Below are 25744 nucleotides of genomic sequence, written 5' to 3' on the forward strand. Positions count from 1 at the left end.
TAGATTGAGGTGTGCTACCCCCAGTTTCTGATTCAGTATGTCTGGGGTGGATGGGAGAATTTATAGTTCTGTCAGGGGTCTGGCTGATGCTGATGGTCCAGGAACCCCATGTTGTACTTTGAGAAAGCCACTTTGCCAACCGATTTTTAAAGCTGATGGTGTGGAAGCAATACAGTTAGTATTTAGTACATTTGGGTTGGAAAATAAACTTAATTCATAAGTAAGCCATTAGTTATTCAGATCTGTGCATTGGAATATATGAGCAGCAGTGCTAAAAATGTGTTTTGAACTTTAAAAAGTATGTATTTTAAATTCTGGGCTGGTGGACAGGCCCGTTGCCTTTAAAAGCTCTGTTGAATTGAGAGTTATGCTTCTGTTTCCTCTGCTGGAGTCACTTGCCGTATTTACCCGTGAACCACTGATGGCCATGCTCTGTCATTATACACCATCAGTCCCTACAGCCAGTTACTGCTAACTACCAAACTACAGGCCTGTATTCCGGGCATGGTGTAGCCAAACTATGCCAGCATCTCAGTTGTTTATTCCATGACCAGGCGTATGCAGAGTTTTGTGGCTTGGTGGCTTGGTAGTACACCGTTTCAAAGACTTACGTGCCTCCAGTTGTCCTCGTGAAGTTTTATATTTCAGTCCTATTGATAAATGTAGGGAATCACCTCCTTGTTTCATTAATAATGGAAATGTAAGCTACCTGTACCACCAATGGAGATAGGTAAAAAGGGTGGGAAGGCACTGAGGCCATGGGTTCATGGCTTCTGCCCAGGCCTGTAACCTATTAGAGACATTTTAGTGCTTTTAACTTTGTAAGGGCATGTCCAAGGGTGGATGTGATTTGAGTAAGTATTTGGAGCTCCTTAGAAAGTAATCAGAAGGTAATCACTTTCCTTCCAATTTCGGTTGCATACTGCAGCTCTGGGATGTAAAGTTGTATGTATATGTTGGTAGCATGTGGCCTGACCTCACAGGGAGAGTTAAAGGACTTGTACTTCAGTGGAGCCTCTTTTGTGAATGAGTCTAAAGTGAAAGCCTGAAAAATGCCCTGTGACTGGTGAATGTACCCAAGATGTTACCCTCATACACCTCTGGGCTTTCGATCTTTAACCTGAAATACAGCTTTACAAGAAAATGCCCCAAGATGCTACATTTTTTTCCTAACAGTTCATCTTAACAAGTTTTATTATCTCCCATTGGTAACTGATGAAGTCATCCCTGCCAGTGCTTTGGGTAAAGGGCCTTGCCCATTGTTTTTGCAGTTGAACTTTGTGATCCTTTGTTAACTCGCCTAATTGTCTGCTTCTGCATCTCAGTCATTCTCTGTGTGTTCTTCACTCAGCTTCACAAACTTAAGGAAGTGAGCAGTAAGATACCCTTTCCTGCTCAGGTATATTTTTTAGAAATTGTACATTGAGGAAAGTAATTTTTAGGCAAATTTCAGTGCATTAATAAGCATGTGTACTAAAGGCATGAAATATATGAAGTATTTTAGTTAATTATGAATGAATTATTATAAGAATATTATGCATGAATACACTAAGCTCTTATTTCTGAAGTTTGTTTTAGAACTGAGATGTCATTTAGTATTAGTCTGCTTAAGTGAATCTATATTTGCCATTTGTGAATGATCAATTTTTTTAACAATTAGAATGTCTCAGTTTTTTTCTATAGGGGAAAGTTTTATTAGAGATGTTCCAATCCAATCTCTGATTTTTTTACAGATGAGTGTAATGATATCCTGATAATGAGATTCACATTGACCACTGAAACCACACTAAATCTGACTTAATCTTTGATTTTGAAGCTATCTCAGGGTCTTATGGGATTATTATACAAAAAAAAGACACTACTGTTTTTCTGTGTGGGAGAAATGAATTTAGATTAAGTCCTTAGTAGGGTTTGGATAGAGTTTAACATATGTAAGTCCTAATAGTATATTCATATGTGGTCTTTCCTATTAGGGTGGGGACAAGGTAGGAAGTGTGTTGGGGAGGATAGAGAATTGAACACCTGTGGCACCAGCTGCAGTTCTTTCTAGAACTGTAGTGTGGAGAGGGTTGCCTGTAGCTATATCTCAGTTTTCCCTGCCACCAGTCATACCTGTCTCCTAGATGGGAAGACTGTATTTCCCTCCTTAAGCCCTAGAGACATCTGATTGGAAAGGCATAGATAACTACCATGGAGAAATTGGGAGATATTTGGAATATAGTGGTGTTTCCCATGGGGGTGGAAGGTAAAGGGCCCAGGGAGGGATAATTGAGGAATCAGTCACCCAGAAGTTGTGGAGTTGAAGTTCTGCAGCCAGTTGAAATATCTTGAGTTGTTGTTACCCTACAGAAGATTAATATTGTAAGTGAAAAATACAGTGAGTGTGCCACCCTGGTGACCTGGGCTTGAGCCTGCCTTCCCTTCTGTCCTTACACCACTTACAAGCTGTGCAATCTTGGTTAGGGTCCTAGACTCACATCCTTTTTGATGTCCATGATGCCTACTGCCTGGTCTACCCTACAGGGGTGCAGTGAGCCTCCACTTTCACTGGATGATGTGAAAGTGTGTCTTAGACATAAAGCAGTAAAATGAAATGACTGTTTTATCATGCTTATATGGCTACATTATTTTGATTATTATATTGGCCAACTTAATTATGTGCCTCTTAGATGCTTCTCTTGAAGGCATAAGGAATTTTAATTCAAAGACATATTTCATTTAAGAACATTGGAGTTGACTTTGGTAAATTTGTGAACTTAAATACGTAGTCTCTCCGTTAAATATTTCTTGATTTTTTTTGAGAGTATTTAATTTGTCCTAATGCCGTGGAGTTATAAAACCATTAATGGTGTTGCAGCTCTGAAAGTGAAGGCTACAGCTAATTCATTAAAATGATAATATTGTGAAAGGGTTTTTAGGCATTCTACTGACAAGATTTCTGGGAAAATAATGAAATGTGAACTATAACAGATTTTAGCTGGGCATATTTTACATGTCTAAAGAAGCTGTTACTATAACTGTTGTACTTAACAGGTTTTATATGAAATACAACTAACAAGCATATGTAACAGACCAAAAAATATTTTTGCTGATTGTTCTTAGTTTTTCTGAGATTGATTGTCTTTGTTTTTTTTAAGTCATTCTGACCTTGCAATTTGAGAAGCATGGGCATTATTTTCATACTTGAATCCCATTGTAAACATTTATATTTAGTGTGTGTATGTTTGTGTATGTACAGTCAGATATAGCTTTATTTTCTGAAGTTTAAACAAGTAAAAATTTTTAGTAAGATCTCATGTCTGTGGCAGTTTATATTAAATACCATCAAAGTCTGACTTTAGGAATTCTGGTAGTAAAAAGATAGGAAAGAATTCTCATTTCTCATTTGTAGTTTGAAAAGAAAATGATGTTGTCTTATGAAAGTGTTAAGTTTTGGCATGTTCTGCTATCTTTAATCTGAGTGTTCACAAGAATAATTTAGTTTCCATGTTTTTAACTAAATTTATTTTTACCATGAAAGCCTCATTCCACAACTGTATTTTGAGGAATGGAGTAATAATAAGTACCTACTATGTGCCGAGCACTGTTAGACAATTTATGTGCAAGTAGTCATTTTAACCACCATAGTAGTGGTATAATCTTAACTTCTTAGAAGAGGAAATTCCTGTAAAACTCTGAAGTGTTGCTGTCATTTTGACCTAGGTCTGCCACACACTGGAAAATTCATGTTTTTCCCACTGCTTCCTTACAGAGGCACAGTTATTGACTCTTTATCTAATATTCAGTAAAGCTTATTCTAAATTTAAAGGAGAATTGTCTGTTTTCTTTGCTTTGTCTTACAAAGCTATATGAGGTATGAGCCAGGTAGACCTTCTGTCTGCAGAGAAGCCTGTGGGTTTTCCTCTCTTCCTCAGAAGTTCATAATTACTCTTGGCACATCTGGTGGTGAAATAATACATCTTGTGGGGGTGGAAGATGAAATGTTAACTATAATTAATGAAATTGTTGGCCAGCCCAAAGAGTTAGTTTAAACAAAAGAGGAGAGCAGCTCAAATGAATGTTTTTCATAATGTACTTTAAAACACAGCCAAAATCTGTTGGAGGTTCTAAACAATTGTCCAGTTACTAAAACAGTTGGATTAGTACATGGTGGTAGAGCCCTAAAGCTCTGTCTGTATAGCTAGATAGGCATCGTGACTGCAGGGGTGGTGTATATGGGTCAGAGAGTGTCAATGACTTGCCTAAGGGAAAACCTGGAGGTGGAACTCTTATTGGAATTCTTGATTCATGGGTAGGAAATAAACACCAGAGACTGAGTTAGAACCATTTTTACCTGTTTCTGCAAGTTGTAGAATGTGAACTGGTCAGATACTGTAAATTGAGTATGGGTCTGCTGAAGCCAAGAGCTTGTTGGAACAGCCCTGGTCTAGGACTGTAGCTCAGGCTGCCATTTTGGAAATGTGGGTCTTTAGTTATAAAGGAAAGTAGGGAAAAAGCGAATGCATTCAATAGGCATTTATTGAACATTTGCTATATTTAGTAGGGAAACAGGTGACTAGGGAGAGTCTTCATCTCCTCAGAGTAGGCCGACCTAAATCAGAGTGTAATACCAGTAAGAGGCACAAAGAAAAATGAAAATTCACTACGTGATCAAGGAAGAGTGGGAAGTTGTGTGTGGCTGATGCTTGGATAAGAATAGTGAAATATTCTTTCATGCTTACTCCTCCTTTCTCTTTCTTATTCTTCCCCTGGCCCCAACCCCAGTACTAGGTCATGTCCCCTTGCTGGGGGTCTGAACATATAGTGTACCACCCTGAGCAGACCATCTAGCACCTGGATTATAACTGGCTCTTATTGGTCTCCTACCTGACTGTAAACTCCTGTGGGAAGAAGAGCCATATTGACACCGTACCCAGCACTTAGTATGTGCCTAAATATTTGTTAAATGAAATGAAGCTACAAAGATTAGAATTCAGTTGTTGAGAGCTCTATAATATGTTTTGATTGCTTACTATGTGCCAGGCACTGTAAAAAGTGCTTGTCACATGTTAACTCATTTAATTTTTCAACAGTCCATAAAGGAGGTACTTCTGTTCCATTTTACAGATGGGGAACCTGAGACATGGAAAGCTGAATGTGTTCTCAAAGATCATTCTATTTGCAAGTACAGAGCCTGGCTCTGCCCTAGCCATTAGGATCTGAAGTCTTGCTCTCACCCGCTTTGCTCCCTGCCCCTGGCTTGCCCTGCTGGGGAATTCAGACTGGCTCCTGGAGGAGTGGGGGCTTGTAGTGCTGTATGCAGGGGCATGTGTGAGCACATGTGCTCTCTGGTAAAGTAATCCTGGCATTGTTGTGTAGATGGACTGTCCAAAAATGAGAGATGCTTGGAGCGGTATGGTCACCCCTGAGATGGCAACAGCAAGACATATTAACGTGATTTATTGACCTAACTCACAGAGTGCTTACTATGTGCCAGGTACTAGTTCAGGATACTTTACATATACTGACTGATTAATGCTCATGGCACCCCTATGAGGTAGGCACTATTACTGTCATCCTCGTTTAATAGATGAGGAACCTGAGGTTCAGAGAGGTCCCACAGCTAGTAGGTGGCAGAGCCAGGCAGGTCTTCTTCCAGGCTCTTACCCACTATCCCATGCTGCCACCAAGTCCTCCTGTAAGAGGGAATGACTCCTAGTAGTCTTTGGTGATTTTGGTGATGCTTCCATTCCAAATAGTATTGGATCTGAGTAATATCTTGGAGACAGAGCCTTCCATTTCCAAAGCATCTGCTCAGAAGACATTTGTTTAGAAATACTTACGTGATTACATTAATATATGCTTGGTTTAGATCAGAGGGGGAAAAAAAAGACACAGGCCTTGACCTTGAGGAACATATTTTGCTGACGGGAGACAGAAAAGTATATAGACACATAATGAAAAAAGTAATTTCATCTAGAGAAAGGTAAAAAAAATAAGGTAATGCAATGGACCTGTGCTATCCACTGTGGTAGCTACCAGCCACATGTGTCCATTAAGCACCAGAAATATGGCCAGTCTAAGTTGAGAAGTTCTATAAGTGAAAAATAATACACTAGAATTCAAAGACTTAGCATGGAAAGAGAATTATAAATCTCATTAATTTTCCATTGATTATGTCTTAAAATAAATTTGTTTATATCTTAGACTTAATAAAATATATCAGATGAATGCTAAATGAAAAAAGCAAAGCACAAAAGGGCAAATATATGATTCCACCTAATATCAAGAGTAATCACATCTGTAGAGCCAAAAAGTAGAATGGTGGTTACCAGGGGCTAGTGTGGTGGCAGGGAAGGACTGGGGAGTTACTGAGATGATGAAAAAGGTCCAGTTATGCAACAATATGAAAGTACTTAATGTCAATGATTTATATGTTTAAAAATTGTTAGAATGGTAAAATGTGTGTAGTTGTAGTACAGTTTTTCAAAGGCCAAAAGATGAATTTAACTTTAGAAAAATCGGACTACTAGAAAGTTTAAAATCAACTGTATGGCTCACATTATATTTCTATTGGACTGTGCTGGGCTAGTGAGTGATGGGTGGGATGGTCAGGAAAGGAGGCCTTTTTGAGAAGATCATTAAAAATAGGAACAAATCTTCTGAGATGAGAAAGAGTTAACCACAGAGAAGCTTGAGGGAAGAGTTTAGGCAGATGAAGAGTTACTGCAAAGGCCTGAGGGTGGAAGCAAGTTTGTGTGTTTAGGGAAGAGGGGTGAGAAATAATGAAAGTGTGACTCCAGATCAGGCAGTCTAACAGGCCATGGCAAAGAGTTCAGATACGACTCCTGCTCAACTTGAGAATAGAAGCAATAAAAACAGAAATTCTGTATAAACTAAGCCACACGAAATGACTGATATTCCTGACCTACAAAATAGCTTTTTCATCTGGTTGAAACTGATATTGTGTTTTGTAATTTGGGGATTTTATCATTTTACCAGTGATATGCCCGGTCGGCTAACACTTTATTGTTTTCTAATTATTTGTTCACTGGTGGGCACCACAGAGGACAGCATACCGTCCTATTGGCTGCAGATCCCAATGCCTGCAACACATCTCTGTTGAAATGGAAGAAAACCTAGCTGGCTACAGACTAGAACTGTCATAAATAATAAAAGTTCCTGAAGGCAGTACCTTGAGCGTTTCCTATTTCATACATATTCGTTTTCTGTCAGCTTGGTGGCATTTGGAGCCCACATGGGGAGATCATAGCATCGTTAGCGCCTTTTGATCTTAGCTCTGTCAGGTCACCTGGGCATTTATTATTGCACAGGTAGACTTTCCTTTCTGGAAACTCTCGGCTCAGGACAAGTAAGTTGAAGGGTTGGCTGTCTCAGTAGGGGAGGGTTGTTAGGAAGGTGAGTTGGGGTTTATCCTAAAGGCCAGTGCTGGCTCAGGTAATCTGGTGACTGTTCCATTCCCCGGCTCCACTCGGGCAACCTCACTGTGTTATTACCACCTTTCAGGGAGCAGGGGCCTTGGGACAGTGAAAGGTAACCCAGAGGAGGTCTGTAGTACAAATCCTTTTCTGAAGAGTCTGTGACTCCAAGGCCGCTGGTGGAAATTGCTTGTTCATATTAAAGGTGAAGATGGTTAATACCTAAAATCTGGAAAACATTTTCTGGGTTTGGAGCATCCTGGGCCGGCTGCTGGGAACAGGTAAGTCCAGCCAGCCGTGATGATTACTGCCTTGTGCTCCGGTCTTCTGTGGAGGCATTCTGCGGTATAGCTGAGCTCCCCAAAGAGGCAGTTCCAGTGGCTCTGGGCATGTCTGGTGGTGTGAGGGGGAAAGGTGACTGCGGCTTCCCCAGGTTAGAGTTTAAAAGTCAGCTGCATATTTTGTGCTTCCCGGGATGACTAGACATTATTTCTTGATAGCCTGAGGGCTGTGTAAGCTGATTTTCTAAAAAACGGTAAAGTTGTGTTCTGTCCCCTCTGAATATAATTATTGGTACCTGAGCTACAAACCAGAAATATATCCCACATCTGGAAGATTTCTCAGCTATGCACATATTGTGATTCATTTCTATGGGGTCACTGTTATGTCATCTGTGTTTACTGTTAATGGGGTCACCTAATATAAATCATTAACTACATTATTTCAACACTTTCTAACCTCATGAGGAATGCCTTATTTTGATAGGTTTATAGGGAGGTGGAGTTAGGTTTAGGCTTAAAAGTTAGGTTTAGAGCATTTTTTTCATTGCTGTTTCAGTCCTGATAAGCTTTGTTCGTTTTGTTCATGTCAGGGTTCACAAGATCGTTGTAGCCACCTGCCTTAGTTATAACTATGGGACCCCCCACCCCAGAGGTGGCTTGAGTTTGAGGAAGGCAGCCACTTTAACACGGCACCCAACTTGTCTAAAAGAGTAAATGCATCTGCATGAATATAAATAACAATTGTATTGGGTTTTTGATAGTTTACATAAGCTATTTCACACATTATATCTCTCTAATCGTCCTGAGAAATTTGGGAGATTGGCATTACTATTTTCTCATTTCATATGTAAAGAAACTCAGCTTCAGAGTTTCAGACCACATATATTGACTTAAGATTAGATTCTGTTCACCACACCCCCCAACCACCATGTTGCCTACTTTCTGGCAAGTGGCCAAAAGGACCACAAGTATCCAGTCATTTGGCATAGTGGAGAAAATAACCATCTATCACTCATGTCTAATGCGTACTTAGTAACTCTTATTGGCACATCCTACATGCACATTCTCCAAAATCGTCATGTCTCAAACCTACCGCTGCTTCTTCCTATATTCCTGAGTTGGTGAAGGACTCTACCCCTCATTCAGAATCCTGAATCAGAAACCAGGGTGTTCTTAGACCTAATATGTGTGTGATGGTGGGCCAACCATGTGATCGCTAAGGTTCAGGTCACTGTAAGATGGAGATAATTGTGTTAGTACTCTGCCTTGTTGAATGTTGGGAGTATTTTGGAGTCTCATCCATGTGAAGTGCTGGTAGTAGTACGTATTAAACACTCTGTAAGGACAGCAGCTGCTGTTGTCATAAAGAAAAAAAAACCCCAAAAAACCTAATATCTTCTCACTCCTCAATCAGTTTGGAGATTCTGTAGATTTTATCCACATTAATATTGTGGACTCTGTCCTTTCTAGTCCCTCTCCCTTAGACTTCCTACATAACTGCTGCTATCATTTGACTCATCACCCTGAGGTCAGGCCTCTAATCCATCATCTACACTACACCCAGCCTAATCTTTATCAAAAACACAAATTTGAACTTCTTGAAGTCTCTCATTTGCTCACAGAATACTTGTAAGTTCTCTAGTTTTTCTCCAAAGGCTCTTCATGATCTGACCCTTTTCACAGCCTTGTCTCACATAATCATTTCTCTTCCTGGACATATACCCTACCCTTCACTGTGTGGAACTAGGGCTCCTCTGAATTCCCTATCCTGTCTTGAAACCCCCAGATACTGGCATTCCCTGTGCCTTAGTTTCCCCTATTCTTCTGCTGTCCTCCACAACTTCTCTCTGCCTAGCAAGCATGAGCTCATTTGCCTGCTTTGTGGTCTGACCACCTTGCACAGCACCCTGCATGTAGTAGGAGCTCAATGAATGTATGAATGAATTCTTAGCCTAAGTGGATACAGAGAGGCCAGTGCCTTTATTTAGCCTTGGGGCCTCTCAAGTCTCTAGCCTCTCTGGGGAGTTGGCAGGGCTGGTATTGGACCTTCAGAGGATGACCTGGATTGGTAGCTGAGCCACCAGGAGACCGGGAGCCTGTACCTGAGCACTTGGAGTGAAGAGGAATGAGATCACCACAATTTGTTTGCTTTATCAGCAGCAGCTGCCCCATCAGGACATCTATAGTTGCCATGTGGCTATTCAAAATTTAAGCCATAATGTCCCTAAATATCCTCTGCAGAAGCAGCCAGCCTTTCTCCACAAGCCACAATCAGCTAATAGTGGTTGTCTGTGATTACCAGGTACAAAATCTCCATTTAGCTGGAAAGTAGCAAAGCCAGGTCTGCTCTCTGCATAGGCTGTAGAATCTTATCTTGTCATGGTAAAGGAGTCACATTTGTCCCTGGGCATCTCACAACTTTCAGTGGCAGGTTACGAGTCACCAGACTGTATAGTCTTACTGTTCTGTGAGAAAGACATTGAATATTTCTCATCTTTATGTTATGCTTTACTTCACTGGGCAACTCAAGAACCATGGGAAAATTATTGTATTACATTTATGTTCTAAACAACTAGAAATCCAAGTCTTTCTCCTTCATGAAAAATGGGGGGATCAAAACCTGCTAAATGTTTTTGGGTGAGTGTGACATCTCTGACTTTAGTGCTCAGATTTATAGGTGTGCAGGAAAAAGACCCGCATGATCCACCTGCTTTGTGTCTTATAAGTGTATGTAAATGCAAACCTGTGTTAAAGAGAACACTGACTGGAGAGAGCCGTTTGTTCTCCATGATTATGGTTGCTCTCTTTATTGTTGTTTCAGTCAACATTTTACTGAATTGCAGCACAGTCAGAGAAGTACACAAATTGTAAGTGCATGGCTTGAATTTTTGAGATGCCTTTTAATATATTAATATATAATACATGAATCACTTAGGATTTCATGCTACCACCAATTTCTTAATTAAATTAAGAGGTGAGGCTGGAGATAGGAGTGAAGTTCTGAATGCTGTTCTCTTGCTACAGCTGTTTCATAACCTTTTATTACTCATGTGCTTAAGGAAGCAAAGTTTTGCTTTCTTGGTGATAATATCTGACCACTCACCAGCCTGTAATTTTTACCTCCAATTCTGTTTTTGTAGCCTTTTGATACTACACAAATTCCATTAAAGCCCCACACATATGTGGCCTGTTCCTGTCTCTGTCCAGTGAAAGGTCACCAAAGGGCTTAGCTAAACATGTTGTTCTGATAACCGGGTTCCTTACCTGGATGGATTTGTTTTCTCCCCTTTCCTACTCTCACGTCCTCCCACTTTGTCTTCAAAGGCAGACACCCTTTCCCTTTAGAGCTGTAGTTTATCTCAAGTTCATAGCCTTTTCTTCTGGAAGATTGTCTGATTACCCCTGTCCTCCCATGTAGTCATTTGTGGGCCCAGTTAGTTTAAGTCAGCTAAACACAGGCTGGTATAATTCTGAGTGAAGCTTAGTTCACTCCTCCTAGTATGAAGACAGTGTTTTCTTGTCCCATTAGTGAAGAACTGTTTGTCTTACCATCAGCCTTGGTAACATCTCAAATTTTTTTTATTGGCATTCCCTCTTCTCCCAACTTTTTAATTATAAAAATTCTAAGATATACTGAAAAGTGAACAGAGGACAGTCTTTTCTACCTAAATTCAATAATCGGTAGTATTTTACCATATTTGCTTTATTCTCTTTTATGTGTAGACCTTTCAGGGTTGTCCTTTTGACAGTAAATTTGGTCACAAGGGTATTTCCCTCCTTTGTACTTCAGCATTCACCCCCTATGAGGAAGGACAGTATCTTATGTAAGAAAGTTAATGATGATTCTATAGTATTTTCTAATATCCAGTCCATATTCTGATTCTCCTGGTTGTTGCAGAACGTCTTTTTCAGTTTTTTTCTTTTAAAGCAGAGTGCACTGGGTTTTTAATCTCCCTCAGCTTATGAATGCATCAGAATACCTCAATTGTGATGGCTCAGTGGAGGGACAGTGATACAACTCATTACTTAGGATATGTAGACAGAGGAGCTGTTTCCCAGGGGGAGATGTACTTGCCTGTCTGTTGGCAGTTTCCTTCCATGCTTGGTGAAGCAGTGTGGACATGAAGGAATGAATGAGAAAGAATTTGTAACACCCATCACCACTATGAATGGGCCACTGACAACTTCAAGAAATCTAGGGATGTCTTATCAAATAAATAAGTTAACTGAGTCTGATACCCTGGGGTTAGACAGCCAGGCACACACATTGGTAGCAGCTGGGAACCGTCTCTTGTGTATTGGTTTGCCAAAAGCCCAGTTTCACTCTAGCAGGGAGCATAGATCAGGGCAGAATATTTGGGTCAGCTTCAGGAGTCTTCAGGGATTTGGATTTAATGATAATTAGTAGACTTAATTATTTGAGGAGGGTGGTGACACCAAAAGATTTATAGAATATTTGAATGTATAGTACATAGAGTTCCACATACTCTTCTAGACTCCCCATTTCTGTTGTTATTGTGTACATTGCAATTGATGAACTAATATTGCTACATTGTTATTAGCTATAGTCCATAGTTTACAGTAAGAGCACATGTTTTGTGCTCTACAATTCTATGGGTTTTCACAAATGCATAATGTCATCACATATCTACCATTATGGTTACTTTCCAGATAGTTTGAAATCCCTTGTACTCTACCCATTTATCCCTCCCCTCTTCCCCCTGAACCACTGGCATTATATTGTCTGGTAGTTTTGCCTTTTCCAGGATGTCATATAGTTGAAGTCACACAGTATGTAGCCTTCTCAGACTGGCTTCTTTCACTTAGTAATACGCGTGTAAGGTTCCTCAATGTCTTTTGGTGACTTGATATCTCATTTCATATTATTTCTAAATAATTTCTATTGTTGGGCTGTGTAAATATTTTGTTTACCCATTCACAAGCCTGGATATTGTATTTTTAACAAATGGTCAAACACTTTGGCTTATAGTAGGTGTTTGGTAAGTAGTTATGAAATGACCTAGTTAAACAGAATCCTTAATTTAGCTGACAGGTGGGTAGTGCCAGAGCAATTATGTTGTTAGGCACTGGTTTCTGCTAATGTGCAGTCACTGTTTAGGGAGAGAGCGTGTAGCCCTACAGTGGTCTAGCACAGCAGCTGTGGACAGCTTTGATAGGCCCAGACTTCCAACAGCAGTTTAAAAATTCTCTCTGTAATAGCTCTCTCCAGTACAGTAGCCACTAGCCCCAAATGACTGTCTGAATTTAAATTAATTAAAAGTAAATAAAATAAAAAATTTAGTACCTCTGTGGCACTAGCCACATTTTCAACTGCTGGACAGCCATGTGCAGTTAGTGGCTACCATTTTAAACAAGGCACATATAGAACCTTCCTTTTATCATAAAGAATTGTATCAAACAGCCCTGATCTAGAGCATTCCAATAGAAAGATGGGATTAAAATGGGTTCACCAGGGTGATTCTGGTTTCTCTTGAATGCTTAGCTGCTTGGTGCTGCAACCATTTTATGATGAAAGAGAAGAAGGCCAGAGATTTGTTTGCTGGAGAAAAGTTGCTTTAACTAACTTGCTGGGGAATAAAAAGGTTGCCCAGGCCCATGAAGCTGTGAAATCCTCCTTGTGTGATAGCCCCAGGAGGTATGGCTTGACAGAGGTTGAGGCCCTTGATCAGCTAGTGTTAAGGAGTTTTACAGAACTGTCAGCACTTGCTTAGTTAGTTTGGTGAAAAAGCAGGGGCCTTTGCTAATTTGAGGGGTTGGGGTGGGGATGGAGAAGGGAGTTAAAACTTCTCAACTGAAAACTTTGCAAATCGTATACTCATCCTTTCAGCAAACTCCTGTGGTCATCCTAGGGTGCTAGGAACATGAAACCTGAATGGATATCAGATATTTAACACAGAAATTGTAGGTCACTCCTTTGAAATTGAAATTACACTTACTTGGGAGCAAAGCACGTGGCAGTTAAGTTTCCTTGGCTTTTTGCTTTTTTTTTCCCTAGCTCTTTGGATTTAATCAGATCTAATTTCATTGGTGTGGTAAGTGCCATGCCGACACAAAGTATTATGGGCTGTCAGTCTACTTAGATTTCAGTTCTGTATTCATTTTATGTATGGCATTTTAATGAAGTCTTTGGGTTTTTTTCCTTCTAAACAGAAGTACAGATAACAGACATTACATTAAATTGTGCTTTTCCTTAATGTCTAATCTGGAAATTGGCTGTTGAAGCTGGTGAGGGTTTTTAATATAATTTAAAATGAAAATGCCAAATTGCTCTTTCTGCACAGTGTAGCTCTAAATACTGACTTTCTGCCTTTTGAAATGCTTGAGTTTCTAAGAGGCCTAATGTGGAAAGGAAAATATGACAGAATAATATATCTACTATAATTCCTGTGAAAAGACTTAAAATATTCTGAGTATTTGGAAGTTCAGTCAGGATGTGACCACTTGGAATCATGATTGTATATAAACACAGGCTTAGAATGGATAGTTTTCTCTAAGAATAGGCATAGAGAAAATAGTATATTATTTTGCAAATGAAGAATTGGAAATGCCATCTCTCAAATGAAGACAGATTTCCCTTTAATCTTTAAGGTAGTGTCACCTGCTAAACAGCTCTTACAAAAGTTGCTGAGGTTTAATCAGTATTTAATAATTATTGAATTCATTCAACTGACTTTCCTTTGGAAAGCAAACATGTTATTCTTTGAATGAAAGGCAGGATAACAGATGAATTTCTTATATTTGCTATGGCTTTAATTTAATTTTTAGAAATATATTTTAATTTAGATACTGTTTCATGTTAGCAAACTCTAGAGAAATTGATTATGGTTTCTTATCATGGAATTGTTCTCTTAAAAGCCGTGAAAGGGAAAAGAATCAATATTAGAGCTTTCCAAGTGGCAGCATTTTACAGAGTCCCCCAGCACAATTGATTACAGCCGCTTTTGTAAAGGATTTAAAAAGAACAATCTGTATTAAAAACATCATTCTTTGATATGAGCCAAAGCAGTTCCAAATGGGTTTCCATGGGGGCTGCACTGCAATGTGAGCACTTGAAGGGATTGTGGTCATCACCGGCAGGCCAGGGCAGCGAGGCAGAGGTGAGGAGTTGTTGGCGTGCATGCCAAAGAGGTTACCCTGGCAGCTGCAATCATTCGGCCACATTCTTCAGCCTGCAAAGCAGGAGGGGTGAGGAGTGAGTAATTCTTTCACAGGCGAGAGTGTAGGGTTAAGTAGCAAGAAGAGTCGGAAGTATGTCTTTGTTCCAGAGCACTGGCCGAAGGCAGGTATGTCCCGTTGAGGTCAGGAGTAATGGCAGCTCATGGCTCCCCGGCTTCCGCATCTTCAGCTGTTGCCTTGAGGCCTGGGGGAGGCATGTGTACATATTATTCTCAGGCTGCATGCTGATTATAGCCCAATTAAATAAAAAATTCCACTCTCTGGGCAGAGGCACTGTCTGGATGTAGAGTGCCTGGAGCAGTTCAGTATGTTAGAAACTGGTCTCATCTCAGAAGGCATGTGGCAGGACCCAAGTGAGAGGCCCTTAATGTGAACTGGGCTCCTTGGGTTTTTAATTCAGTAAGACTCTGGGCTCTCTAGGAAATTAAGAGGTAACAGGTAGCCCAGGTGGCTCTCATCCTAAAAGTGTGGGCTTTATCATATAAACCTTGTTATTGCTTCTTTACAGAGGGCATTTGCAGGAATGGGGTAGTCTGTTAATGGGGGAAGAACTGAAGGTTCTGGGGACTGTGGGAAATTTTAGAAAACAGTGTTCCGTTTGGCATCGGCAAGTCTGATTGAGCAGCTAGAAGCCTTTGGTATGGCTTGCTTCAGAACTGATGGGACCAGGTGGGAAGCCGCTCCTATTACTGGATTCACTGGGAGAGAAAGCAATTTTTCCTTGAGACGGCTGATACATTTTGACTCATAACTACTTGTTTTTCTTTATCTCCCACATTTTTAGAAAACTGAGTGCTACATCTTAAATGAAATAGTGCTTATGAATGTCTGTTCCAACTGAGACTTTGAATTATCACTAGTGAATTGCTGTGAAGCAGCCTCATTTTGGGCCAAAAATAATAATTTCTCTTAAAATATATTCTCAAAAGTTCTTCTTATAATGTTTTTAATTGAGCATGTAATTTTACCATCTTGCAAGCCCTTTCTTTCCCCTTGTCCTCCACACGCTCATATCATAAGAATAAGAGTACATAAGTCCATCAGCAGAATGTCAGAATGTTTTCATATGTAGATGCTGATGGAGGTAGACCAGAGGACAGAGGCAGCATTGGGATGAGTTAGGATACCTTTTGGATTTCTTGGAATCTTTTGGGCATGTGTTAGTTTGCACAGTCAATACAGTTGTTGGCAGAAAATATATATATTACTGTCCATCAGCAAGAGTGCTTTCTAAAATGCCTTTGCTTAGAACTGGCACAGATCATGTGACTATAAACACTCTCCATTTAAGCACCTGCCTTTGGCTGAAAGCTTATGCTCCTGCCTCGAGTGGCATGGTGCAGCCTGTCATGGGCTCCATTTCTTGGGGGAATTTCATGAGAGTTCTATGTTGGGTTTCATAAGACTCTATAACACCTTTAGATCTTCTGGTTCTTCTCTCAAGGAAATCGTATCTTTAAAAGCTGTTTCTGTTTATTTTACTTGGTTAAAAGGTTTGATCAAGAGCAGTTCCTTTATATAACAAATACAGGGCCTGGGCAGCACAGAATCAGGATGTTTTCCATAGCTATCAGATGTGCATAATCCTTTGGGCAGCTGTCCCTGTGCCTGGACACTGGGTGTAAAGCCCACCACTGAGAACAGCTCCACTCCAGGTTTGGCATCAGTGGTGAAACCACATTTGGATTTATCCCCTTCTTTCTAGCTTTGCTACCTTTACTTAGGTAAGTGCCAACACACTGTCAGTCTTCCAGTATAAGGATCCAGCTGCAAATGTCATCTTCATTGACAAAGGCCTTCTAGATCAGGTAGTCACTGTGTCAACACAGAGGCTTTCTGGAATCAGGAGAGGTAGAATGAGAGGCCTTCCTTCCGGACAGACAAAGTGAGTGTAGAACAGGCCCTGAAAGCCAGGAGCCATGCGGAACATGTGCAAGGCTCACTGGCACGTCAGCCCTGTAGACGGGCAGGGGACACAGCACCCCGAGTTCAGGTTTTGGCCTCAGCGCATGGGAGCTAAGCTGGAAAGGAACTTGGCCCCTGGGAAACAAGGCCACCTCCCTTTGATACAGAGTGGCTTCCTTGCTTTAAATAACCCAGGAGCAGAGAGTAGTTAATGAGAGGTAATGAGACTCAGGAAATTTTATTACCTGGAATCTTGTGATTGAATATTTATTTTACTAGACTTTTGCCTTTGTGACCTTAGATGAAATGGATTGGGAGTGGCCCACTCACTGTTGTGTGATTCTAAGGCACTTACCTGAAATGTAAAGTATTTTTTTGTTTGTTTTAATGCTCATCACTTATACAACCATTTCCATACTTTCCTTAGATTCTTTGTATATGCACTTGTCTGTGTTTGAATGTATAAACTGTTAAATGTTTGTTTTCAGAAGCGTGTTTGTACTGTTGACGTTTGGAAGCTGGTTCCTGGTCATTTGTGAGCATGATTCATTCATCTTGTGCTTTCTGTGTGTTTAGCACCATGTACCTTGTGTGTGTGTGTGTGTGTGTGTGTGTGTGTGTGTGTGTGTATATAAAATTGTTAATGATTGTCAATTAGGAAAGAAATCATTTACAAGCCACTACCCTTACCAGTTAACTATCTTCATTTTCCATTCCCCTTTCATGCTTGGCCAAATGACTTGAAATTTTAATAGACTTGTAATATTAGAAGATAAAACAATATATCCTTTTTCAAGTTTATGTGTTGTCTAAATATTTTTCCTTGTTGCTCTACAGTATATGATTCTTAGTGGCTATGTTGAGAATTCATGTATCATACATAATGTACATAGCCACTCCCATCGTTGGCATTTAGGTTATCTCAGTGCTTTTGCCTTAATGCATTAGTAAACATCTCTTTAGAATACTTCCTTAGGGTAGATCTTTCCTGAGAATAGAAATAAATAGTCAGATGGAGATTTAATATCTTCTTAAAACAGATTACCAATGTGCTTCCCGAAGGGCTTGTGCCAATTTCTGTTAGTTGTCATCTTTTAAATAGTCAAAGCTCCTTTTCACAGCCAGTAGTAAAGCATCCCATATTCCTGTTAACATTTAAACTCATTGCTATATTAGAATATGAAATACAGGCTCACTTGGAAATTCCATCCATCAACTGCTGCTAGCCACAGAGCCATGTTCATTCTTCTGCATCAGCTAGAGCCTTGGAAAGGTGTGGCCTGCCCCTTAGACCAAAAGTCCTTCCTGTTTTCCTGTCACATAGGCTTCCTATGGCATTCTGTCAACCCCCTATATAGGGTGGAGAAGATACGTGGTTTGCGCTTTGGGACCTAAAATTCTAACAGTTGAAAAATGCTTTGAGTGAATTATTAAATCTAAACCAGGGCCTGTTGGCTTCCTGTGCTTGACTTGGAGTCTGTTCCATTATGGTAGTTTTTACAAAACACTTCTGAATAAGAAATAAATTCCAAATCCTTACCTCCCTGCCTTCATTCTCCTGCGAAACTTCACCAGGAAACAGAATCTCGTTATTTCAGTTAGAATCTATTAATATTGACTCTCTTCAGCACTTGGGACTTTTCAGGTTGGGCTTACACAGCTTCTATTTTTACTCTAGTCTTAACTGTGGTCATATGGATAGCAAAATAAATACTACTTTGGGAGGGGGGAGGTAGCAATGCTTATAATAACATGGCTGCAAACCTCTTGCTTCCCCTTGTTTGATATTCCAAAAAAGGAAGAAAACACAACTTGGAGCACATCTGTAAGTAATGAACATTTTCCTTTCGTGTGTCATGCATATTCAACACAATCCCACTCAGAGTCCCAGGCGCTGCTCTAATATACATTGCTTTGTAGAGCCCTAATTTTGTTGCCAACAAATTTAAGACAAAGGTTATTTCCCTTCTCTTGCTGGTTCAGGAATCCAAATCCTTTACCACAAACAGAAGTACGAATTGTTGGTCTGTTCTGCTGCTTTTGTTTTTTCTCCCTCTGGTTTATTTCCTCATTGCTGAAGAGGAAGAGAGGTTTTTGTTTAGTATTTTAGCAATAAAACAATTTCAGCAAGAGTATTTTTTAAAAACATAATAATTGAATTTTATAACTTAAATGTTTCAAAATTGAAATGCTAGGAAATCTAAACCATACTCAGTTCTTTATTTATTAAAAAAAGAGGACATTTTCTACTATTAAGTAAACTAACTCAGTGCTACTTTTTAAATGCTTTTCCATCATTTAAATGTATTCCAAAGACTATGGCTCTGCCTGGCTTGCCTGGCTCATTGGAGGCATTCTTAATGAGTTAAGGGTTTCTTCTAAGGTCATCCTTAGTTTGAGGCTGAATTTCAGATTGCCCTTTTTAAAGAGACCAGGTAAGAGAACATTAATGTAGTTGTCCCAGATGTGAGGCCACCAGGTAACTTCTTTAAAAAGCATGGTTATTTCCTTCTGCCAAATGACTTCAAGCTTTCAGAAAATGTGACCTCCACTACTCTTTACTGAGCCTTACCATATGCTGGGTCTTGGAGCACAGTGTTAGGCCTGGCAACAGGTACTGGAAGCACCGCACCCGGTGCCGGTTCATGGACCTCTTTGGTAACATTCTGAGTGGTGAGATAAGATTCCCACTCTGATGAGGTATCCATCATGAGTGATAAGTTCCCAGTGAGTGGTTCAGATGTAAAGAACTGTAAAGATACCATGCGGATCCTGTCATCTGCCATGGCTTTGGTTTGTTTCAGAATGTTCATGGGAATCAGTCAAACTGTCCTATAGTTGCCTGTGATTTGACATTTATTTACTTTTATTTGCCATTTTTACGAGGAACACAGTCCCCCTTTTGCCTCACACTTCACACCTGAATGTGAGTCTATCTTCATAAAACCTGGTATTTTTTTCAGAATCGGGTTTATTTTCTTCATATGCATGAGTAAATAATTTAATTATTTTCCTACTTAATGGAACGTATGCTGATGTGTGTCTGAAAATAAAAGACTGCATTTTCTATGTAACTAATTAAGGACTAGTGTAGATACTTGAAGCAGTTCTGAGTTCTTAAAGAGTTGTTAAGTAGGGGACTTAAATTATCTCTCATGTGTGACCTCACCTTTGACCTTGGCTTTTGTATGTATTATACATAGGATGGTAGAGTAAACCTGGGACATAATTAGGTACAAGGTAGTTGTCTGTAAACCTTTAAAATAAATGGTTATATTTATATAAGTAAATACAACAGTATATACTTATAAACCTACAGAACACATTCATATCTCACATATTCAAGGTCAGTAGTATCTTTTTCCAGCAATAAGTTCAGGGTTCCTTCCTTCTATTAAATCTTAGGTTGGATCTGATGCCTGATGGAAATGAAGTATTACTGAAAATGAATGAATGCAATTGATGTACATGGCTCCAGGCGTCCTCCATATGGAGAACTTACAGGACATTAGGCAGAGAAGAAACTGTTAAGCTAGAACTCTAACTCTTAAGGCAGATTTATTTCCCATTTATGATACCAAAATGCAGTTCTGAAAGATGTGAAATAGATATTCTTGGGGGCAGAATTTCCATGGCCAGCTATTGCAAGTGCTGGATCCAGCCATGTTCAGCCTCTTTATTGAAGTTCTTCTCAGGACGTTAATTATGATTATGTGTGAATCACAAGAAAAGGGAAACGGGGAGGTGGGCATGGCCTGGCCAATATTGAGTTGAGCACACACTTGAAGACCAGACTTGTACACGAATCCCTGTTCCCCATTTCTGAGCTTATGTCTTCAGAGAAATCTCAGTTCCCTGGTCTGCAGTGGAGATTCGTGAGATGTTTAAATGTGCCAGTGCTTATAGAATACTTGGCACAGAATGTCTGGCACATAATAAACACTTCACAGTTAGCTACAACTAATCCTTTTGAACCCCAGGCTGAATAGCTGTGATATCTTCATGTGTGGGTAACAACAGAAGGAGCCCAGAGCTAGATGTCAAGTTTTGGGCTCTGGTTTGGCCACCAACTAGATGGGATGATTTTAAGCTGCTTTGCCACTCTGATGTTTTCTTTCTTCATTTTTGAAACAAATGGTGATCTTGATGCCTGTAATGTCCAGTCCAGCTCTAAGATGTATGTTCCTTTGGGCTGTACATAAGTCAGAGTTCATTTTAAGGACAAGTATAACCACTTCTAAGTGACTGGGAGAAATTTTTAACTATCATCTCATTTACAATGTGTGTTAGCTGGTAATGAAGTCATCTTTGGAATAAGGTAAGCTAAAGTTACAGTGTAACACTTTATAGTCACCATAGAGGTTAATACTGTCAGCTCTAAATCAGTACTTAGATGTATGTGCCTTTGCTCTAAAACGAAGAGGCATCCAGGTGTTTGTTTTCTGTGATGTGATAGTGAATGTACTATTAGGCCTCATGAATATTCTATTTTTATATCCAAAGGCTAATTTTATGAGGGTTGGGTCCAGGGGTGTCTGGTATTCATAAAGTTAGGTTTTCAACTTTCTGACTTTGTTGTTAACCTGAGTTTAAATCATGAAGTGAATTTAACACCAACTGCTTTGAGCTTTTGACCACTTTATTGTTTGCACTAGTTTAAGGCATTTAAAGGGCATTCATATAGTAGATAAAGCAGTATATATCTCAAGGAAGCCTTCGGATTTCTAAGTAACAGATTTCCACACTGGTGGTTTGAAACATGATGTTTGTTTCTTGTAGGCCTTACCTACACAAGAAAGATCCAACAGGCAGATTGGTTCAGTTGCTATCCCACAAATTTTCTTCAGTGAGGAAATGGGTAGGCTTGTGATATTTCTTACTCAGACCAAGATTGGTGTACTGGATGGTCTTGTATGCATTGAATCAACAGTTTCTCTGTTCATTTTTATTACAAACACCATGTGCATTCTGGGCTGAATCATTTTATCACTGTACTGGTTTTCATCATCCTCAAATATATAAGGCATACATCACTATTGTGTTCCTCAATTTCCCATCCTTAAAGGAGTTTATTTCCTCTCAGGGGTCTTATATGAAGGAAATTGGTGTGTCCAGGTCTCTTCATGGAGTTTTTTGTTGTGGAGCCTGGGTTTGGGTAGAAGTGGCAGCAGCTGATGCCATATGGTAAAAGAACTTCCTTTAAGGCTAAGGAGCTTTTTGTTTCATGTGGGTAGGTGACAGGGAGCCAATAAAAGATGTTTAACAGGTGAGTGACGTGGTCACGTTTGAGTTGAAGAAGGGTCCTTCTGCAGAGAATGGCTTCAAAGATGCAGACTTGAGTGTGGCCAAGTAAGGAGCCTTGCTAATGGTCCAGGCCCAATACCATGAGGTCGCTAGAGAAGGACGGGCAGCAATTAGGAGACAAATGTGTGTACCTGCCTGCCTTCTGGGCATCGTGGGGATTTAAAACTGTTAGCTGTGCTATCTCCTCTCGGAAAAACTGCATCCTCTGTGGAACCAGTTTAGCACGTCCGTTTCTGTGGCTGAACATGGCTGAAGTAGACACCTCTCTCGGTCTCCAGCAGATTTCCTTCCTCAGTTGCTTTCTGTAACTTCCCTTTGCTCCCTGTATTCACATCTTGCATCAACCATGGGGGAAAAGGTCTCAAAGACCAACTGTGTTTTTCTTCCAACTTGTACTCTGAGCCCTCTTAGCCAACAGTATTGGCACTGCCTCACAGAGGTGGCCAGGCCCAAGTTAAACAACCTTGTTAGGAAGTCCTACAGTCTGCCTGCAGCCTTGCACATATTTCCTCCCGGCTACTTCTGTCTGGTGGCTTGCTTATCAGGCAAGAGACTCTTCAGAGTGTGTCAGGACTCCTGCTTAGTGGGGCAGACCATTTGTCTAGGTGTGAGAGCAACAGTCTTGAGTCCCCCTTTTCATAGCTTTCAAGATAGGCACATCTTCTTGTCCCAAGGGAATGTTAGTGCATCGTTCGTTTCCCTCCCCGGGCATGGAACCTGCAAAAATCCTTTCGGCACAGAGTGCGGAGTCCTCCCGAAAGGAATTTGTCATATTTGGAAAGGTATTTTTAGTTTGTTTAAAGGAAAGTTAATGGAGGTATTCTTTGAGCATTATCTACTACAGAGTGAAAAGACACTGCTTATTGTGAAATTGAGCTCCATGGAAGAATTTTGGTAATTCTCTTGTATGCTTGGTGCCCCTGATGTCAAAGCTGGAGATAACTTAGTCTGCTGTCAATTATCTGCACCCCACTGGACAGTGGAGGAACAAATTCTTGTAGCTGCTGTTGGGCACATTAAATGTCCTGTCAACCCCAGGACCACCCTGGAGCCATCACACACCCCAAGTGGCTGAGGGCTTCTCTGGACATGCCCTGGCCTCCACCCCACATTGTTATGTAACTGAGGCCGGACACCTTCCTCAGAAGAGTTGTGCTAGGAAGGCCACGTGCTTGTCAGGCTACCACGTATGGTTGGACTGTGGAGGTGACCAGAATTCTCTGGGAGACTTTCCTGGCCATCTGCGTGCTAGGGAGACAGATGTGTCAGTCTAGACATCTGGGTCACCTAATGAATATAAATTCCATTTACACATAGGGATTAAATATCTTAGAGTTACCCTTTCCCCATCAAACTTCTTTGACAGAGCCAAAAGAAAAATTAAAGCGATTCAGTGTTAAAAAAAAAAAAAGAAAAAGAAAAAAGGCAAACAGGTTTATAATGCATAAAGGAGTTGTTTCTTTGAAGACTCCGGGTTCCTTGAGTAGCTGCAGCGCAGCGTGTGCGGCAGGGGTGGGGCAGTTGATCTGCCAGGATTAGAACTGAGAGATTTTAATTTTAGGAATCCTGGAAGTCTTGTGACTTGTGTTAACTCTGAAACCTGAGTCAAAGGCTAGTTTGTTTTGGTAATCTCAATAGCCAAATATTCATTGAGTACCCGTGCACTTTGGGAGGGGCAGGGAGTGCACCAGGTCACTGAAGACCCATCTTCACTAAGTTGTATTCTGCTGAGGGGCAGGAGAATATACACGTGAAACTAAAGTAACAATGAAAGCTCGCACCTTCAACTGTTCACATGCTACCAAATCTAAAATAGTAGTTTATAACCAGGGGACATTGAAGAACCAGAGAAGTCAGGGACTGTTTTGTAGGTGGCATTTGATGGAGGGAGTGAGAGGGTCCTCCAGATGAGACTGACAAGACAAAGTTGAATACAAGCAGGACAAGGCTACAAGCTGGAGTTGCTATTAGGGTTGGAGCACAAACAGCCTAAGCAGCATTCACTGAGCACCTACTGTATGCCAGGTACTGTGATTGCACAGAGAGGTAGAGTGGATTAAGGATGAATGAGGGACAGTTCTTGCCCTCAAAGCAATCTAGAGTCTAATAAGGGTCAGTTAAGTTGATGGTAGAGCTGTGGAATGCAGGTTCCTGATACAGTTCACTAGCTTTGGGGATTATGGCCTGGAATGATGATGGCCTTGGAGACCAGTAAGATTCAGGATGGCCTCAGATTGCTCTTACAGTTCAGAATGCCCAGAATGTCAGTTCAGCTTTGACATTCCAGCAGAAAAATTCCTTCACACTCTTGGCTCAAGGTAGTCTCACTCAAAGCCTGCAAGCAGCCCGCTGGAAAACCAGTCCCTTAGGCTTCAGCTCCCAAAATGCCGGCACAATAGCTCAGGCAGAATGGGTTCCCGTGCTTTTCTGTCAGTTGGCACTGAAGCCTGGTGGAGAATATGGGCTCAAGTTTAAGATACTGCAACTTCTCTAGGAAGCAGCTGAAATTTGACAGAATAAAGGGGAACTGTTACAGAGGTCTGGACCTGTCTGTCTTAGGAAGGTTCCAGTCATCGCAACTTCTGGAACGAAGTTTTATTTTAAGAGGAAATCTAATGAAAGCCAATGTAGTAAGGAAAACATTTCTTATAATTTCTGTTAGGAACAAACATTCAGTTTTATTTTTAAAAATAGGACAATAATGAGTGTTTCCTATTTCTAAACACAAATGTTATGTAGAAGCTTAATGGTCTGCTTTATTTGTTTCTGAGCTTTCATGAGATACTGGTGGTAAAATATCAATTTACTAAAACCATTAAAAAATTATGTGACTACTCTGCCTCTAATTCATGCAAGTTACTCTTTTGGCAGGATTAAGTTGAATTTTAATTCCAAAACTCGTACTGAAGAGCTAAGAAGCTGTAGAACTGGTATACTTAGTGAATGATCCCTCTGCAGATTAAGTGTGTGATTTGCTGTTACCAAGTGCCAGTAATATATAAAGAATGTGCTTGTGTGGGTTTGTCTGCATTTGTCCTTAAGGCTGTGCTAAGCTAGTGAGCCCTGGAATCAGCCACTGCTCCTCGCAGGGTGCCCTGCCTGGCATCTGTGTGAACCTGGGATGCTGCAGAAAGCTCTGGACTGCCCAGGTGATGGCAGAGCTCTCAACTGTGCTGATAAAACTCTGAGCGTGGCCAGCCCTGCAAACATTTGGTGGGCCTTGATGGATCCCTGGGTGATGATTTAGCCTAAGTGCTATCATACTGTTGTGTACATCGTCAAGAAAGTCTTAAATGATTTGAGTGTTTTGTGGCTTTTCCAGTAAGAGAGCCCCCCAGTGACTTTGTGGCAAAGAGAATGCCTGAGATGGCTTATAACTAGCACTGGGGCCACTGAAACTCGGATGGGTTTAGTGGCTGTAATGAAAGAAGCACTTGATAGGTGCTTAGGTCTCAGCCATCTTCCTTCAGTTGGATTTGGCTACATAGGCTTCACTCAGGGGTGATCATCTGTGGTCAGCCCTTGACTGTATGTAAATTGTCAGGGTGTTCTGAGGAAGTCCAGAAATGTAGGTTCAAAGGAACAGAGGAGAGGGAGAGGTAATCACTGTGGTGGAAAGATGAACAGTAAGATAAATAA

The 25744-nt window shown here is 40.6% G+C and overlaps 1 protein-coding gene across 3 annotated transcripts in view; it reads left to right on the forward strand.

Moving 5' to 3' along the window:
- Positions 1-25744, forward strand: part of SDC2 (syndecan 2) — a 104372-nt gene that overhangs the window by 56791 nt on the left and 21837 nt on the right. The window lies entirely within an intron of this gene.

This window comes from Manis javanica, chromosome 2 (assembly GCF_040802235.1).
Source record: "Manis javanica isolate MJ-LG chromosome 2, MJ_LKY, whole genome shotgun sequence".
In the NCBI taxonomy this organism is placed as follows: domain Eukaryota; kingdom Metazoa; phylum Chordata; class Mammalia; order Pholidota; family Manidae; genus Manis; species Manis javanica.